This window comes from Callorhinus ursinus, unplaced genomic scaffold, assembly GCF_003265705.2.
Source record: "Callorhinus ursinus isolate GAN/ISIS: 27379988/994484 unplaced genomic scaffold, GSC_fseal_2.0 scaffold5, whole genome shotgun sequence".
In the NCBI taxonomy this organism is placed as follows: Eukaryota; Metazoa; Chordata; class Mammalia; order Carnivora; family Otariidae; genus Callorhinus; species Callorhinus ursinus.
The window spans coordinates 38,236,295-38,253,457 of record NW_027397067.1 but is presented as its reverse complement, the minus strand read 5'-3'; the positions used below and the strand labels follow the sequence as shown (position 1 = coordinate 38,253,457).

The window sequence follows — 17,163 nt, the reverse complement described above, 5'->3', positions numbered from 1 at the left end:
TCAGTTATGCAAATGATAATACTTATAGAGTTAAGGTTGGCTACACACTCTATGCTTTGGGGGAGGTGAAGAAGTCCTCACCTAAAATATCCTCCTCAATGCTGCTCTGAATAAAAGTTATAGTCAAAGGCACAATTAAATGTCATTCAATGGGGAAAAAAAAGTCTACTGAGTGCCTACTAAGTGCTAGAAAATAAGACAAACATGTCTTGGCCCTTGGGAAGCTTCCAATTGAAGAAAAGATGGCTGTTGAAGAATAACAAAATTTGATGAGCATCTCAAGAGGGGAAGCTGAGGGAAGATACAATGAAGAGGCAAAGCCAGTCAGCCATTAGCTGAAGGCTTCAAAGAGATTCGCATGTAAGTAAATAGTTCTGACTTTGGCATCTTTAGGGTTCTGTGGGTATATCAATTTCACTGCTCTTTGTCTCACATAGAGTGTGTCCTTTTACATGATTTTTGTACTAAGATGCCCCCCAACACACACACACATCCCAATGTTGAGTGGTCTAGGACTTGGTAACTCAGATAAGATCAGTTCTAGGTGTAAAAGAAAAAGACTCTTTTACCTTTGGTGCTCCTTTTTTTAAACTTGTCTTTCCTCCCTTCTTACTATTAATAAAGTAGCAAGACTCTTAAAGCAAAAATTTGGGTGTAGGCCTAGGGCAGAGAAGTCAAAGGGGCCTCTTTGCTTTCTTTTTATCTAGGCTTTAGGCCAACGGGACAAAAAGAGTCCTTATAGAACTCTATGACTCAGCCTTGCTCACTAGGGCTCTGGGTTAATGCCAGAGACTTATTGTAAAGAGTGAGTGAGTGTGTGTGTGTGTGTGTGTGTGTGTGTGTTTGTGTGTACACTGGTCCCCAAGGAATCAGAAGATGGCTGACTTATTTTTCCCAGACTTGGGGATCCAAAAAGAGCCTCTTTTTATCAAAGAGCTATCTAACAGAAAACAAGAAGGCAACAACACATTGCCTTTTTAAAAGAAATGTATTCAATTACTTGAAACAGTTTTGTTGCTCTTTAGGTATAGAATACCATTCCATATTCACATTCTTCATGCCACTCTAGGGATTGAGGAAGGAGGAGGGTTGATTGCATTAGTAAAATCAGAGGATACTGATTAATCTGCTTTTTTCAAGAGTCAAAGTTTTCCAAGGGGCTATAGGTTATGCAGGCCTCGCTTGTTTCTTCCATTTGGCTTGCTGGTAGGACAGGGCAGGGCAGTGTGGGAGACACAGAGAGGTTATCCGCTCCCTAAGTTTGGGGTACAAGGAAAAGTTTACTTCAGCAACACACGGGAGAGCTAACAGGGTCCTCTTTAGCTTTCTCTCCATTTCCATTAGTGCTCACTGGAGTCTTACAGCTGCCTTGGAAGCTAAAAAGTAAGAGAGAGCAATCCTAAGAGCCTGCTATAGCCTGAGGCAGGCTATTTAGGCCAAACAAGCTCAAGAAAAAGAAACCTTTCATGTGTACAGATCAGTTTACTAGGGCTTTGTACTGTGGCTTCAAGCCAATTCCCAACTAATAAATTTTTTTTACTATTGTTGTTTGGTTATTTTTGCCCTTGAATTTTTCTCTATGAGAATATACCTCTCAGAAGCATTGGGGAGGACATAATTATTTGAGGCAATTTCAGGGACATCCTTTATATTTTCTGGCAAAACGTCATTAAATAGTACCCTGAACTCACTCAAATTTCTAAACAATGTGAGCATGAAAAATTGATTTAAAAGTAAAAATGCTATTTTTCTTTGCATAGTACATTTTACTGGTATTGGTGTCAGTAAAGCCTCTGACAAGAGGGTATAGAGAGTAATAAAACATTTACAAACCAGCCCATGGAGTTCCACAAAATCTTGACAGTGAACCCAAAACCTCCCACACTGAACAAAGGCTACCCATGCTACGACCCACACCTGCTTTGCCAGGTTTGGAATTTGAGAGCTACCAAACATTAAGAGAAACACAAATGATTTGAATACTGGTAATAAAATTGTACCTACTGTGAGTCACACTGCAGCCACATTGTTAAAATTGTGCGATGAACAGAACTACTCATCACCATACTGTGCCATGCTAGAGTTTCCAAAAGCAAATGCTCAAAACTTCCCATTGTACATATGTTTAGAAACAGATATTATCTGCTGCTTTAAGAGCATCCTGTAACTTCTGACTTTTGTATACCGAGTCTCAAAGATCTCCAGCCAAATGGTTTCATTTGCTGTTTATAGCAAGCCTGGGAGGTGGATAGGAGCCATGGCCATTCGCTTAGTTGAGTTACTCTGCTCATCTAGCTGCTCTCCTTATTCATCAGGGGTTTTGCATGTATAACCTGGAAGTACATATTACATTTGTAGTAATTTGAAAATTGTGCAAGGATATTAGTTTTATAATATAGACCACGAAAACCAAAACTGGAACAATGTGGATATTGAGGCTATTGATACTCAGTTTGGATGAGGGGAAGGTGTTGTGTTTACTCAGGATTTTAGACAACTGATAAAGATTGTTCTACTCCCTTTTCCTAGATGATTGCACCCACTTCCAAGGCTTTCCTAACCATTAAAATGCTGGGGCCTTCTACATTTACATCTCCAGGCTGTATTTCTCCTCTGTGTTCTGACTGGTATATTCTTATGTTTGCTGAACAACTCTTTGGGGAAAAAAATATGCCAGCTTGATTCATACTGTTTTAAGGCAGGATCAGGGCTGGTCTTGCACAGAGCTGAGGCTCTATGGCAGCATCTATAGATAAGTAAGCTAAGGAAGGCAATTGATGCAGGCAACAAAAGCAGATGGCCTCCATCAAATCTGACGAGCTAAAACTGCTTTAGTTTATTCCTTATAACACATTTTCTCTATTTGTGACAATATGGATTGTTTTCAATTCCAAATTATTTTTGTTCTTTAACAGACCCCAAAAGTCAGATAAATCGTTAGGCTAAACATCAAAAGGAATGAGATCTTGCCATTTGCAACGACGTGGATGGAACTGGAGGGTGTTATGCTGAGTGAAATAAGTCAATCAGAGAAAGACATGTATCATATGACCTCACTGATATGAGGAATTCTTAATCTCAGGAAAGAAACTGAGTGTTGCTGGAGTGGTGGGGGGTGGGAAGGATGGGGTGGCTGGGTGATAGACATTGGGTAGAGTATGTGCTATGGTGAGTGCTGTGAATTGTGCAAGACTGTTGAATCACAGATCTGTACTTCCGAAACAAATAATGCAACATATGTTAAGAAAAAAGAAAAAGAAGATAGCAGGAGGGGAAGAATGAAGGGGATTAAGTCAGAGGGGGAGACGAACCATGAGAGACGATGGACTCTGAAAAACAGAGGGTTCTAGAGGGGAGGAGGGTAGGGGGATGGGTTAGCCTGGTGATGGGTATTAAAGAGGGCATGTTCTGCATGGAGCACTGGGTGTTATGCACAAACAATGAATCATGGAACACTACATCAAAAACTAATGATGTAATATATGGTGATTAACATAACAATAAAAAATTTAAAAAAAATCGTTAGGCTAAAAACAGAAGACTTAAAATAAGCAGTTTACCAGTGGGTTGATCCATGATGGACAGATGAAATATCTCCCACAGACGAAATATCTGTACAGACATTACCAAAACATGACGTGAGGCGAGCTGGTGTTCTGCTGACATGTAAACGCTCACATAATATTTGCAAGGCAGGTCTGCAAAAGAGAAGAGTGTAACTGATTGTTTACAACTGAAATAATGATCATCCCCTCATTTTTAGGAAATTGGTATTTTAAAATATTAATTCGCAGAAAAGCTAAACATGGAAACAAGAACTCCTGCTTAAAGTAATTAAAACAAAAAATTATATAGACCTTTCTATGAGACTTTAGCAATCATTAAAAAACCATATTCTAGCCAGAATTGTATGAAGGCATGATTTCTGCTGACTTCAACAGATAACACCTTTCCATAAACTCAGCTGAAATATTTATACTCAGGGAGGTATGTTTTTCCAAGTTTATTTCTGAGAACATTTGCACAATGAAGTTTTTCTTTAGTATTTGTCTATGCTTGCCCTTATTTCTCATTTGATTTAACTATATATCCTATAATAGCAAGTACTGTTTCACCAGGGGGAACATTTTTCCATTTGTCTGAGAATATCAGTGTTTTTATAAGTGAATGTTTTAAGTCTTAAAAACAGAGGACAATTTGGGGCGCCTGGGTGGCTCAGCTGGTTAAGCATCTGACTTCAGTTCAGGTCATGATCTCAGGGTCCTGGGATGGATGGAGCCCGGTATCAGCGAGGAGTCTGCTTCTCCCTCTCTCTCTCCCTCTGCCCCTCCCCCCTGCTCATGCTGTCTCTCTCAAATAAATTAGTAAAATCCTAAAACAAAACAAAACAGGACAACTTTATTCATTGTCCCATTTGGTTTTCTCTTTTTTTGTGTTTTGAGGTTGACACTGAACACTTGGAAAGCAACATTACTGGTTTCATATTTTTCCACTTATATATTTTATTTGAAAACGTCCATATGAAAACTTGGATAAAACAATATGAAAGAAGATTCACCCCAGGAAGCAAAATGGCTGGGAGTCCAACAAAAATCTTATTCAGACAAAGTGAAGAAATAGCAACATCGACACAAAACTGATTTTGTTGACTGCCCTTTACCTGACTGAGTAGGTGTTTAAAATAAAAAAGTGCTCCTGGCCACTTTAATTTCATAGAACAAGGGGTTTCATGTTACCCTCTCCCAAAAGCTATTGGTTTATCAAACGTTATATATTATCAAAAACCAATACTACTGAGATAAGCTGTATATAGAATTTAGTGGCAAAAAAAGACAATTCATGAAAATTCTAGGCATCTACAAATATATAAATACATTCCAAGTCTCTACCTAATAAATTCGTAACCACCATATGGCATTCTAAGATTATAGTAAATACCTAGGTATTTATATGAAAATGTAACTTCATTATCTTTTTTAAAACTTAAGATAAACTTGAATATGTCAGTGATGTCATTTGTTTTTGTTTTCCTTTGGGACTATAGTTTCTCAATATCATTGTAAATATTTCTTACTTAAAATGAATTTGGATTGAGTAAAATGTTTAGAAGGTTGGTTTCTTTTTACCTGCATGCCTTGTGGCTTGGTGAGAAGAGCTCAGCACTACTTTTGCCCTGCAAGCACACTGAGGTAGAGATTCCTTAGTAGGAATTCCTCAGAAGGGATACTCCAGCTTCTCCATCTGATTCTGGAAGACAACTTTGGGCCCAGATGTGTTCACTTGAGCATGAGTGATAGAGACCCCACTCAGTCTCCTCCTACCTATGTCCATATGTAGAATAAAGGTGATACCTTAAATTGCAAATAAACAAATATCAAAATCAACTAAATACTTAGTATAGAAGGTTAGGCTAGAAAGCACTAAGGAGATTTCAAAAACTCATTCATAAATCCAACACCCAAAGGAGAGCATTTTGGCATATTTCCTTCCAGTATTTTTATGCATACTTATTTTCAGTATATGTTTCCTATATAATAAATCTTCATTTTGTGGGTCCAAGATACGACTGCCTAGTATAAAAGGAAATATCATACAAGTTCAGCATTGAGTGAAAAATAAGAAGTGAATCAAAATAAAAAGAATGATATGAAACATTAAAATACTAGGGGAAAGTGTAGAATCAGATTTTCACATTACCTATATCATGTTGAAGACAGTGGGAGTAATTAAGGGAGAGGTCCCTCCCAATAAAAGGATCTAGCAGGGATCTTTGGTTCCAAAACAAAATTTAGAGGTGACTTGGACAATAGATTCCATATTGTTTAGTAGTTTATCTATGTAGGGGAGAATCTTGCATTGCTCATACCAAAGTTTAAATGCAGTCCAAGGAATAATAATGCATTCATTCTGTGTGATCATAAGAGCAATTTTTGTTGTTTTGGACATAATTTTGAAATAAATCCCTGATTTATGGGGTTGCCAAATACAAAAAAGTGTATCTCATAAACTGGGGATGTGAGGAAGAATTATGAACAATTCTCTTTACTCTAGAAAAATTTTTCTTATTAAGTTTTTAGGGGCGCCTGGGTGGCTCAGTCATTTCAGCGTCTGACTCTTGATCCTGGCTCAGGTCTCAATCTCAGGGTCGAGTTTGGGCCCCATGTTGGGCTCCATGGTGGGTGTGGAGCCTACTAAATAAATAAATAAATAGATTTTTTTTAAACATTCTAAATTGGAGATGATCACTGGTTAGAAGGTTGTGTTATTTCATCAACTTACTTGTAAGGTAATAAAGATACAAAAACAGGAGTCCAGATCCATAATCCTAACTTTTATGAAGTGATAGCTTTAGAAATACAGAGAACCATTTTTATTACAGTTTTTGTCATATTTCCCAGATAGAATGATCGCTGTACAACAAACTGAATATCTGATTTTCTTAGATGGTCAAACATATTTATCCAACAACTCTATGAGAGGTGTTCTCATTGCCAATTGTAGCCTAAAATTGTGACATAAAGTTTTTTTCCTTTTAGCTTTTTTTTAAATGAATCAAACAGTGTTGTCCATGTTCATATGTCCTTTCCAAGGAGACTATGAGCCTCTTGAAAGTTGGGACCCTGTCTCTCTTATTTTTATATACACTGCACCTGTCAGTGGCTGATATGCCTCAGGCAATCAGAAGGTGTCTTTTTTTTTTTAAGATTTTATTTATTTGAGAGAGAGAGAGAGTGGGAGAGAGAGCACCAGAGGGAAGAGGAAAAGCAGACTCCCCACTGAGTGGGGAGCCCAATTCGGGGCTCAATCCTGGAACTCTGGAATCATGACCCTATCCAAAGGCAGATGCTTACCGGACTGAGCCACCCAGGTGCCCCTAATTTTTTTTTTAAGTAGGTTCCACGCCCAGTGTGGAGCAACACGGAGCAAGAACTCAGGACCCTGAGATCAAGACCTGAGCTGAGATCAAGAGCTGAACGCTTAACCAAGTGAGCCACCCAGGTGCCCCAAGGTGTCTTACAAATTAGTGAATGAACCACTTTCATATTAGTGCTCTATGCTCCTTTCAGTATTTCATAACAAAACAAGAAATGATTTTTTAATTTCCCTATGTCCTTCTTCATCGTCATTTATCAAATTTTATTAGATGCTGCGTTAGTTTCCTAGGGCTGCTGTAACAAACCACCACAAACTGGGTGGCTTAAAAACAAGATAAATTTATTCCTTCACAGGTGTAGACTGGGTCATCCCTGTGAAAGGGGAAAATCCTTCCTTGCCTTTTCTAGCTTCTGGCAGCTCTAGGAGTTCTCTGGCTTACAGATGCATCCTTTGAATCTCTCCCTCTCTTCATATGGCCTCCCTCTCCTCTCTGTATTTTCCTCTTCTGTCTCTTATAAGGACATGTGCTGCCCGTTACATCTTCAAACATCCTTTTTTCCAAACAAGCCCACATTCACAGGTTCTGGATAGATCTACCTTTTGGGGGGTCTCTAGCCAACCCACTACAATAGCTAATTGTGCAGATTTCTTCCTACTGAATAGTTTAACAGTTTCAGAAATAGGCATAAATATTTGTACTATTTGGTACAAACGTTAAGCTAACATTAAAAAGGGACTCAAAAAAACACAGTGGTCTAAAAAAGGCAGAAGTTTATTTCTCTCTCATCTTACAGTCTAGCCAGTCTAGGCTGGGAGAAAGGCTCTGGTCCATTAGGTCATTAAGAGTCCCTGATGCCACTGATCTCTGTCATCTCAGTATCTTAACCCAGGAAGGGGAAGGAAAGTGGAGAGCAAGGCATTTCCTTTAAGCAAATGAGACTGGAGTTGCACACATCACTTCTACTCCGCCATTCTATTGCTGAGAACTTAGTTACTTGGCTACTTCTATCTGCAAGGGAGACTGGGCAATAGTTTCTTTAGTGGGGTGGTCACATACCCAGATAGAACTTTTAGCTCTGGTGGAAGGTGGAGAAATGGAGTGGCAATAACTAGCAGCTTGTGACAACTTAAAAAAACAAAAACGAAAACAAAACTTTACCTCTCCAAATCATCTATTTTTAAATTAAACAGATCATTGGTGGAATTATTACAAGTTATGCATCTGATTACACCATTTGTCATCTTCATTTGTAGACTGGAAAATAAACATTAACTTTCCTGATTTTTTAAAATTCCTAATGTCTTTGACATTATCTTAAAAGAAAAGATGATTTTGACACTGTTCAGAAGTCAATTGTTACACACTGTGTGGTTAGTCATTAGTATTTTCCTAGAACTACCACTAAAACTTTATTAGAAAATATATCTGTCTTGAGTAATTCATCCCTTGGTTTCCACGAAAGAGTGTTTATCTGGACTTTCTGCCCTCCATCCCTTTGCTCTTCCACATGGTGGTGGGAGGAATTACCTGGGAGGAGGGTGACAGCTGATAGCTTAGGTTAATGTGTCCTCAGGACAGATTCCAACTTTCCCTCTAGTGGGCCGTCCAAGGACTAGACTGGCAGTAGTTTGTCATTACTTGGCTTTCACTCTAAGACAGATTCCCCATCAACCCTATCAGGAACAGAGTTAAAGTTTTGGTCTTCCTTTTCCTGACTCATGTGTCTCTCTCAGTTCAGAATTTAGGACGTGAGAAGGAGTAACATATGAACCCCTCTAATTTCAACAATGACTATGAAGCTTTTTTTGTTTCCCCACATGATTTGTGAGCATAAAATAGTCAATCAGAAAAGTTCCTGAAAGGCTACAGCCAAAGATTATGTTTAATGTTGTTAAAGAAAGGGTAACATTTCTGTCCAAGGGAGAGGTTTGTTTTCAGTTTACGCCCCATCTGAAAGTTGTTCTAGTTCAAAAGGAGCAAAATAGGACACCTTACTCCCACTCCATTCCATACTCCTCCCCCCCATTCCTACCTCATTACTAGCAAGGAGCAGAATACAGAAGCTGGAGTCCAATGCAAAAGACATAATGGGTTAAGGCTGCAAAAAACAAAGAGAAGCTAATGGGTTATAAGTATGTGGCAATGAGAACTGAACAAAGCAACCTCTTTAGAAATGCCATTGGTAGAGATTACACTGATGGAAACATTCAGAAACTGCAAAAAGATAAAAAAGGGTTTGTACAAGGAACTGACCATTTCAGCAGCCTTGTAAGAGGAAAGAACAGTACAAAACACAAGAAAAGGGTCAGCAGAACCTAGCACCTTAAGAACAACAACAAAGAGAGAGCAGAACAGAGACGGTTCCTTAGGCACACTTGGCTAAGGACTCAGTTGCAAAGAGAAACTTGAAGCTAAAATCAAAACTTCGCTGAACGTTATTATGGGTTCAGTTTAGGATCAAGTTACTCATCTATACTTCTCTTTCTATTTTATGGTTTCAGCCAGCTGCAATTTATTCCTCATGTTGTATCTACAAAGTCCTATGTATGGGGGGAAACTCCTATAGTTATTAAGAGTATATCGAGGCTGGAAAGACGATCACTGATCCTTGTAGCCAAAGTTCTGATGTTCTGAGTGGACACAGTGGGTAAACAGCACCCTTAGATGATGCTGCCTTAGGAAGGCCTGACCATACCTGAGTGGCCTTCATGTCACACATTTTGAGGAGTGACTGACTGCTGAATGACCATGACCAAGGCTTCTCTCTCTCTTTAGCTATGAAAAATGCCACATGACACTGGCAAGAAAGTCATCTGAAATTTTGTATGATTTGTCAGACCCCGTTTTAAAGATTTTGGTAACATGAGATTCTTTGAATACATAAATTTTATAGTATTTCGGTTACATTATGGAACATAATCTTAACATTCTGAGATTCCCTCCCTTTTCCTCCTTCCCCATATTCAATCATTCCAAGTAATCTTGATTATTCCTCTAGATGTTCTCAAGTGTATTTCATCTTTCCATAAATGAGTTGAGTCCCATTTACTTTGTTTCTTGGACATGGGACATGATCCACCAACTGGTTTTCCTCCCTCATTCTCCTCACAGCTGCCAGTAAACTTTCTAAATCCAAGTCTGATTCTTTCTTAAGCTACACAAATTTCAGGTACTCTCAATTGACTATAGGATAAAATCCAAACTCTAAAGAAGTGGTTCTGAAAGTGCGGTCCCAGGACCAGCTGCATCAACATCACCAGGAAATTTGTAAAAAATGTAAATTCCTTGCCCTCTCACCCCAAATCTGCAGACTCAAAATCTCTGGGGATGGGGTCCAGGGATCTGTGCTTTTTAAAAGCCTCCAGGGATTCAGATGCATACTCAAGTTTGCAAACCTCTGCTAGAGACTGACACAGTGGTTATGCTGTCTCCCTTCCCCCAGGCTCGCATGTGTACTCTGTGCATCATCTGCCCTCAGATCTTCCCACGACTTCCCAAGCATATCGTGCCCTTTCCCACTTCTGTGCTTTGGCACTTCCTGTGTCTGAAATGCTATTCTACTCCTCCACAATCTGGTCAACTCCTACAAAGCCCCTTAAAATCCTTTTGGAATCAGCAGTATATAAATAAGTGTATACTCACCCTTCAACATCCAGCTCAAATATCACCTTTGCTGCAAAACTTTCTCTGATACCCATATTTAGTGACTCCTTCCTCTGGGCTGCCCTTGGACCTAACACTCCACACTACAGGTGCTTATGCCTCCCTCACCACAAGATGGACCTGTGAGGGCAGAGTCTCACCCTCAGCGTGCCCTTTAAAATGCTGGAATCATAGATGTTCCTAATAAGTAATTACTGAATAAGACCTTATTTGGTGGTTTAACAAGCAAGCCTGGCTACTGGCTACTCCTCCTTTTTTTTTTAATTCCTTTCTTTTAACTGAAGATGAATCCTCCTCTTCCAAGGGAGATTGCTCTCTTCTTCCTCTTCAAATGGGAGGACAGATTTGAGAGAGAATGACATGAAGAGATGAGGAAAAAAGAAAATCAGCCAGATTCAGCGATCAGCAGAGCATGCCTTTCCTCCTGAACTCATATTTAATAGATGAAACAAATGACCTTGATACAAATCCAAATTTAAAAAATATTCTCTAATCACATTTTCTTTATAATCTTCACTTATGAGAACAGTTGAAAAGCCACAAGTATTTAATAAATGTTAGAAATCATAAAATTCTGTGTGTGCCTAAAAATAATAGATTTAGTCTACAGAAATAATCAATATCAGTCTCTGATCCTATTTTCTATACTGGGAAATAAGGCTCATTGGCAGTAGGATATTCTGAGTGTTCCTTTTCCTTACTTTCTAAGCAAAACTTTAAACATAATATTTTATACTCATTTGTCTCCCTAATATCCTATATGGTGTTAATTAATGTGTGGCTAGACTGAGCAATACTTTGTGTGTACATCTACTTGTATAGTAACAGAATTATAATAACTGCAAGGCTTGGCATTTCCCCCCACTACCGTGAATAACAACAGTTTTCTAACTGAACCTTGATATACTGTTTTCACAGAATTGAAAATACTTGAAATTAGAAATACCAAATCTTCTGATTTTTCTGGACTGGAAGTTATAAATGTAGCATCAGCCTGTAATTTTTGTACTGTGAGTGGTAATTAGCTAAACAATTACTTAGCTGATATGAGTGGGTGCTTCCCCCTTTTCTGCTAATTTTTGCCTGCCACCTCCATCAAGACTCACTTCTTCTGGGTCAAATATGTATTGAAGAGCATTGTAAGAGGAGAGGGAGGCTGGAGATATACACTTCAGGAAAATGTGTACTTGGTAAAGGATGGACAGGTGTGTGAGCAAAATGATGGCAGATCAAGGCTGGAGAAGATTATAGCATTTCCCATCACAACTGTAATGACGGACAGAGGGAGTTATAGAAGAAGACTGGTTATAGTCACAATTAGCTCCTGGAATTAAGGAAACCCAGGAACATGATGAAGAATACTTGTTGGAAATGGCCAGCCATCAGGAATCATCTACCTTGCCCTTGCCATCCCAAACCCCTTGATACCACTCTGATGCACCCATCACCCATGCTTTGTAATTGAGTTAATGTTCCCTTCTTCACAATTAGACTGTACTTTCTGAAGGCAGGAAATGAATTTCCTTTATCTTTATAGTCTCAAAGCAGCTAGCAAAGTATATATCCCCACTATGCTTCTGTTGGACAAATTCGTTAAATATACAGCATTAGAAAGAATTAGTTGTTAACACTGATATAACAACTTTACACAGGATCCAGACACTCATTTAAATTATATAAGCAAATCTGAAAAAAATAAGGCACTTGTCTTCTGTGAAGTGCTCCAAAAGTAGTGTTCAAAGTATTTGCCTTGCTAGCTGGAGAGCTTCTTGAAGAAGAGCACTATTCTGATTCCACTATTTGAAGCACTGCTTACACTTTCATTTCCTTTGGCTGCGGGAGTCCTCACTGAAGGAGGCCTGGCATGTGTGTTCATTTGACACAGAGTTTCATGAAGTGAATTCAAAGCTTCTGAAACTCTATTACAAAATTAACCAGATTCTAATTTTGATCTCAGAACCCTAAAATCTCCCCCAAAACCTACCAAAGATGTAAATATGAGGCAGAGAAAGGTAGAAAACTTTACACTCGTGCAAAGACTCATAATTGTGCATGAGAAACAATTTGCATGAATAATAACAAATCTCAGCAAATTAATTTTAACTATTAATTTCAATACCCACATATAAAAATGTACTTATCATTATGGATGTCCTTAAATTTAAGTGAAGGTAATATTGTGAAATCCGTAATTATAAAATAATTTAGAGTTTGCAGAGTAATTTACCATTGAATTAGTTTTTAACAGCATCTTACCATTTTGCTTTTAAATGTAATTAATAATGCTTGATTGGATTCCCTCTTCCACCTCCTTCCCTCTCCTCACAGACACTAACAAAGTAAGGAATTCAAATGACAAGCACAGTGGCAAGTCTTATAACAAAGAGGCTGGAAAAATGTACCCAGTGTATGACTGACACCTAAAGAGCTGAGAAGATAAATCAGGGAAATTATCTGTGACCAGGGAAATCCATGGAAATCATGCCCTAGGCTATCAAAGGGGAGAGAAAAACTACCTGCATTCTCCAAATAAACCCCCAGTGACAGACTCCATTACAATTAGAAATCAGCACTGGCAAACCTGCATTCATTCCGAGTCATTCCTTTAAACCTCAGAGAAAGCATTGCCTCCTGGCATCTAATCCTTTCCCCAGATCTTAAGCCCAGCCTCCTCACCTCATTGGGAACCTGGCTTCCTCACTTCTTTTCTCCTTTCTGTTTCTCAATCCTTTTCTCTCCCCAGGCTTCCTTATCTCAATTTATGAACACGCTGGAACATCACACAATCTCCCCATCTTCCTCACCTGGCATTACCTCCTAGCTGTCACCTTTTTCTTCCTTTCTGTTCAGGATCATCAAAAGAGCCATTTAAACTCTGCTATACTCACCTTTCATTTACTCTCAAACCTCTACAATTTGCCTTTCATCGAAAGTACTTTCCCTAATGCCATAGTGGCTACTTTTTTTTTTTTTAAGATTTTATTTATTTATTTATTTGAGAGAAGGGTGACAGCATGGGGTGGAGGGACGGAGCAGAGAGAGAGAAAGAGAGGGACTAGCAGACTCCACACTGAGTGGGGAACAGGAAGCGAGACTCTATCCCAAGACCCTGAGATCATATCCTAAGCCGAAACCAAGAGTCAGATGCATAACTGACTGAGCCACCCAGATGCCCCCATAGTGGCTACTTTTAAAACAGATTATCTAAAGGACACTTACTGGTCCTTCTTTCACCTTGAACCCTTTGCAACATTGGGCACTGCTGTCCTTTCCTTCCTTCTTAATATTCTCTCTTCCTTGGATAATAATTTCTCCTCATCTTTCATAATGCCTGAACTTTGATTTTAAAACCTGGTTCCATCACTTTCTCTGTGTAGCCTTAGGTAAGCTGTGTGAACTCAGGTGTTAGCTGTACTGAACTAATCAGCCTTTGACCTTTTCAGCTATCAGTCAGGGTCCCAGTGGGCAACAGAAACCATAGTAAAGAGAGTCTAGACAAGGGAGTATTACGAGGATGGTGTAGCATCAGGAAGCCATTACCAGAGCCAGGATGGAGCTGGAAACTTGACAAAGGAACTTTGATCATGGAAGAATTCAGTTACTGCCAGAAACACAGTGAAGCTGGGTTAGGCAGAGGTAAATACCCTGACCAATTCTTACTCCTACCATCCTCCATCTTCTTCTGCTGCCTTTCATTGGTCAAACCTAACTGGAAAGCCAGAGCATGGAGGAGGAGGCTGGGTAATGCAAACTCTAGAGCTCAGCCTCCTGAGACACACAGCAAGGCAGGGAAAAGCAGAGAATGAACCCAGATGGAGGACTAGCAGAAAACAGCCAGTAACAAGCACACTACCTACCACTCCCCTTTATTCACTTAAAAATATTTAATGTGCCAGGAACTATTCTAGGGGCTACAGAGATCCCAAGACTCCTTCGGGAAAACAGTAAAGCAGTAACTATACACATTTCAGATCATAGATACAAATGAAAAAACGGAGTACCATTACTCTAATGTAGACTCTATCTCTGAGATGACAGTAAAACTTAAATAAGAAGGAAGGAAGGGATAATAAATTTTCTAAAAGCTAGGGGAAGAGTATCCAAACAAGAGAGATTAGCAAGGGCAGAGTGCAGACATTCTGAGGTAGAAATCAGTTTGGCCCATCCAAGGCAGAGACAGGAGGCCAGTGCGGCTGGAGGCGGGGGCGGGGGGGTGGGTGGCGGCAGGAGATGAGGCAGGACTGGTTGGCAGAAGTTAGATCATAAAGGGCTTTGTAGACTTAGCCAGGAGTTGGGGTGTTTTTGCTAATGCAACAGATTCTGTGAAAAATAAATCGTAGCAGGCAAGAATGGAAACGTCTTGTTATAGTCTGCATTGCCCTGACCAGAGCTCCCAGGTTCAGGAGAGCTGGGAGGTATTTTGTGTCGGGGTGGCACTGTTTGGGTCAGGATGGGTGCCTGACATACAAGTAGCATGACGACCAACTGGCTGGTAGCCAATGATGGGGCTCAGAGATAAGGGGTCTTGCAACTGGACTGTGTTCCTCTGAAATGTAGGGGAGAGGATAAGAAGAGTAGTGTGAGGACAGATCAAAGAGGCAGAGAAAAAAATGGAGATCCAATGGGAAAGAAATAAGAGGACAGCTTCTAGAGGGGCCTTCATCCCTAATACCTACTCATATATCCATATAAGCCCTTTTGCTTTCACCCTTTTAACTGAGGTGGTCTCTGGGTCTCTCTTTCTTACATGCAAAATAGTCTAATGAATACATTAGTGTTCTCAAGATTTCATTTCTCTCTTCTAATTTCCATCAGTCAGAAATGACAAAGATCTGCTCTGGTAACAAATAAACCCCTCAAATCTCAGTTGCCTAAAACAACCAGTGTTGACTTCTCACTTACTTTTAAATATCCATCATGAGGTGAATGGGACTCTTTTCTGCATCATCCTCCCTCTAAGACCAAGACTTACAGAGCATACACTCTCTGGAACATTGTTGATTGCCATGGCAAAGAGCAAAAAGAGTTCTGGAAGGTCATGTATCAGCAATTAAATGCTATGCTCACAATTCATGGCAGAATGTGTCATGTGGCTCATCTCAACTACAAGGAAGCCAGGAAATGCAATCCTACTTGTACCTGAAAGAGAACAGAAACTATTTGATACACTCACCACCATTCACTCATCCATAACCATGGCTTTAACTGCTGCCTATACACCAATGCCAAAATTTCTACGAAATGCCCCATTGTCACTCTTTATCCATATTTTCAACTACCTACTGGAATGCCACAACTGGATTATATCATAGGTATTTCAAATCTCAAGTACCAAGACCGAATCCTTTATCTTTCCCAGAAACTTTCTGTGTTCTTTCTCTTGGTTAGTGGACTCATTATTGAGCCACTGTACCAAATAAGAAACCCAGATATTTGACTCCCCCCTCTCTTCCAACATTCATTTAGTTTCCAAGCCTATAGATGTTCCCCTCTAATCTATTCTCATCCTACTAACTCCATGACCATTACCCTACTTCAGCCCTTCGTGGATTCTTGCCCAGACAATTGTGTTGGCCCTGTCTGGTTTGTCTGCCTTAATATCTTTTCCTATAAACTGTGATAATTTATTCATTCCTCAAACATTTATAAAGTGCTTACTCCTTCTTAGTGCTTAAGTAATGAGCCCACCTTGAAGAAATTCAGTCTAAAGACAGAGACAGTGATGCAGACTAAAAATTTGGACACAGTGGATAAATGTGATAATTATGTAGCAAACAGTGGAGAAATGGGAAGGAAACATAAAATTGAGTGCGGTGCTGATGGGAAGGTAGTTTTGGAAGCTTCTAGAGAGGAACTAAAACTTCAGCTAAATGAGGAGGCATTAGGAGCTGCTCCTCCACGTGAGCCACAGCAGTTGGAAAAGGTGAAGAAAGAAGCATGTGTCTGACATCACTGAGGTACTTTTCCTGACTCAGCCAAACCAAAGTGGATTGAGAGGAATGGCATGAAGCAGGAACCTGATCAGTAAGGACCCAAAGTGTCCTGGTCCGTTATCCGGCAGTCAAGGGGTAGAAGGTCATCCATTGAAATAAGTAACTCAAAAGGAATAGCAGGTCTTGTGGAGATGATACTTTTAATTATGGATACCTTCACATAGTTCAACACTGATTCCAGGCCTAGCGCCAAGCTGACCCTTGAAAAATGTGGGGATCTGATCCCTACACAGTCAAAAATCCCTATATAACTTTTGACTCCCCCCAAAATTAACTAATAGCCTACTGTTGACTGGAAGCCTTACCAATGAAGAGTTGGTTAATACATTTCGTATATGTATTATGTAGTATATTCTTGTAGTAAAATAGAGAAAAGATGTTATTAAGCACATAAGAGAAAATACATTTACAGTACTGTAGTATATTGAAAAAATCTGAGTATAAGGGGACTCACACAGTTCAAACCACTGTTGATCATGGGTCAGCTGTATTTTATTAATCCTCACAATTTTATGTCATTAAGTTGTACTATTATCTTCATTTTGCTATTTAAAAGCAAACCCTGAGATTCAGAAGTTAATGACTTGATCACTTCCACACTTAAAAAAACGGTTTGCGTTGGAGCCCAAG

At 39.5% G+C, this 17,163-nt stretch overlaps 1 long non-coding RNA gene across 1 annotated transcript; it reads right to left on the bottom strand.

Annotated features, from left to right (window-relative positions):
* Positions 1-977: 977 nt before the first annotated feature.
* LOC141372812 (uncharacterized) lies at positions 978-15,671 on the bottom strand. Its single transcript, XR_012378254.1, has 4 exons — positions 15,443-15,671; positions 5,127-5,351; positions 3,561-3,698; positions 978-1,376 (listed from the first exon to the last, which is right to left on the bottom strand). It is a non-coding gene; the product is annotated as an uncharacterized lncRNA (long non-coding RNA).
* Between the last annotated feature and the right edge of the window lie 1,492 nt (positions 15,672-17,163).